The sequence below is a fragment of the Pavona decussata genome, unplaced genomic scaffold (genome assembly GCF_977016875.1).
Source record: "Pavona decussata unplaced genomic scaffold, jaPavDecu1.1 SCAFFOLD_3606, whole genome shotgun sequence".
NCBI lineage: Eukaryota > Metazoa > Cnidaria > Anthozoa > Scleractinia > Agariciidae > Pavona > Pavona decussata.
This window is the reverse complement of record NW_028146417.1, coordinates 10001-12767: the sequence shown is the minus strand read 5'-3', so window position 1 is coordinate 12767 and position 2767 is coordinate 10001. Positions and strand designations below refer to the sequence as shown.

Here is a 2767-nt window from a genome sequence, read left to right as displayed (position 1 = left end):
CAGAGAACTTTAGGCGAACCAGAATAGAGGGTTTCGGCCCTCATGCGTCCCAAAGTGCCAAGGGGGACAAAAGCTCCCAAGGCACTGCCGCTAGCAAATTCTAACGTTTCTGGAGATAAATCCTTTGCAGACGACTTAAATAAAGAACGGGGTATTGTAAGTTGTAGAGTAGCCTTGTTGCTACGATCTTCTGAGATTAAGCCTTTGTTCTAAGATTTGTATCACATCTTTTTTTTGACAAGGTCAAAAGTCCTCCTCACACCATGAAATATTTTTTAAGTCAAAGGTCCTCCTCACACCACAAAATATTTTCAAAGTCAAAAGTCCTCCTCACACAATTTAATATTTTGTAACTGAAAGGTCCACCACAAAACCCAATTCTTTTCTAAGTGAAAAGTCCTCAAAATTTTTAGAAAAACTCTTAGAAAAATTGTTTGGTATGAGAAGGACCTCGACTTCGAAAATTCTGTGGTGTGGGGAGGTCTTTTGACCTACCAAAAAAATTGGTGGTGTGAGGAGGACCTCTGACTTAGAATTAGGGTTTGAAATGGGGTTAGGGTTAGGGTTAGGGTAAGTGTTAGGGTTAGGAAAAAGGTTTAAATGATATTTGGAGAGGTTTTTCGGGTGTTTAGAGGCTATTTATGCTATGTAACGAGTATTTGCTTATATACTTGCTTATATACTTAGGTCAACAATTTATAGCAAAAATGTGTTCCAGCCAAGTTCTTTTAGACGCTCTTTCGAATGGCAACATTCCCGATTGAAAATGGCGACCTACCAAAATCCGCACTTTGCTTCCCCGTCCATATAGAGGTGAGTATTTGACTTTGCTTCCGTCAGAGTCAAGGAAACACATTGAAAATGGAATCAGCATACAAGAAAACCTAGTTTGGGATAGGTTTTGTGCCTTCCGTGGTATTATAACCATAGAACTGCTCCTGAGGGGGGTAGGGTAGGCCCACCAAAAAGTGCACTTCTGGTTAGGTCGCTAATTTCTAAAATAAATGTGTCCCAACCAAGTTTTTTTGGACGCTCTTTCGAATGGCAACATTCCTGATTGAAAATGCCGACCTACCAAAATCCGCACTTTGCTTCCCCGTCCATATAGGGGTGAGTATTTGGCTTTGCTTTCGTCAGAGTCAAGGAAACACATTGAAAATGGAATCAGCATACAAGAAAACCTAGTTTGGGATAGGTTTTGTGCCTTCCGTGGTATTATAACCATAGAACTGCTCCTGAGGGGGGTAGGGTAGGCCCACCAAAAAGTGCACTTCTGGTTAGGTCGCTAATTTCTAAAATAAATGTGTCCCAACCAAGTTTTTTTGGACGCTCTTTCGAATGGCAACATTCCTGATTGAAAATGCCGACCTACCAAAATCCGCACTTTGCTTCCCCGTCCATATAGGGGTGAGTATTTGGCTTTGCCTTTGTCAGACTCAAGTAAAAGCATTTAAAATGGAGTCAGCATACAAGAAAACCTAGATTGGGATAGTTTTTCTGCCTACCGTGGGATCATAACCATAGAACTGCCCCTGAGGGAGGTAGGGTTAGGGTTAGCGTTAGGGTTAACGTTGGGGTTAGGATTGAAGACAGAAGATTGGTGATGTCAGGAGGACCTTCTTAAAACAAACAGAAATACACTTATTAGGGGACTAGGGCCAGTGGACTCAGAAATGTCTTTCGTAGCAGTCTCCTATAAGAGTATTTTTCTCTGATTTAGGTGACTCCTCCTCACACCACCATTTTTCTTAGTCGAAAGACCTCTTCACAGCACGACTTTCCTGATGGATTTCTATGTAACTGCTCGTGCTGAGAGGTGTGTCGAAAGTTGATCATGTTCCCGTAAAATCTGAGGTCTCCACTGTCTAGCGAGGTACTTACAGTGAATATAGTGAATTTTTCAAAAATTGGAGAATTCTGACTTTTGCGATGAATTTTAATGTAATTGGTCGTGCTGAGAGGCGTGTTAAAATTTGAACATGTTCCCGTAAAATCTGAGGTGAGAATTAGTGAGGTACTTACAGTGCGTATAGTGACAAATCTTTAAAAGCGTGAAATTATGGGATGTTGTGGCTTCAATGGGTTTTTAAGATGTCACCAGTCATTTGGCATGACTTACAAACGATTTGGCTGGTTGTGGGTTCGATTTTCAAAATTTCATTTTTTTCGCGTTTTTATTTTCTGTCTACCATATCATGCAGTCTCCTTATTAGCGTTTGGGGGTTATAGTGTGGGCAGGTTGGTCGCAAAGGTTCCGAGAGGAGCTGGCTAGTAAACCCTGTCCCTTATGTTCCACGGCGGCAAGGCGGAGAAATAGAGGGCAGAATTGACTAACGGGCAAGGAAAGTTGGGCTTGTAGCTTTCCTTTCGAAGGAGGGAAAAGATGATGCCCGAAAGCATTGTCACTGTAGTGGCAGGCAGAGTGTAGATGGAAGTTGTGTACGCTAGCCTTTGGCTAATGATAGAGACAAAAGAGCAGGAGGATATTTTCCTTCGCAGAAGCACTTTTCTTGCCTTCCTTCAGCTCGCTTGGCGAGTCTGACAGGTATGCCTGAACTGTGCACGGGTCCAGTTGTGAGAAAGACGTGGCAAACAAGACGGGGTTTCCCTTGACCGAGGGACCGTGTGGTCCGTTTGGCTCATGGGTTCCCCCCGTGGAGGCAAAATCTAAGAAAGCTTGCTCTCCCTCTGCGGAGGGGGGCCGCTTAGCAAGGAACTTCTGTTCCCTGCGGTGGATAGTTACCTGGTTGATCCTGCCAGTAGTCAT

The 2767-nt window shown here is 43.3% G+C and overlaps 1 non-coding gene across 1 annotated transcript in view; it reads left to right on the top strand.

Annotated features, from left to right (window-relative positions):
* Nucleotides 1–2740: 2740 nt before the first annotated feature.
* Nucleotides 2741–2767, top strand: part of LOC146446539 (small subunit ribosomal RNA) — a 1800-nt gene continuing 1773 nt past the window's right edge. The window contains exon 1 of the ribosomal RNA XR_014862603.1: nucleotides 2741–2767. This exon is cut by the window's right edge and continues 1773 nt beyond it. This is a non-coding gene — a ribosomal RNA (small subunit ribosomal RNA).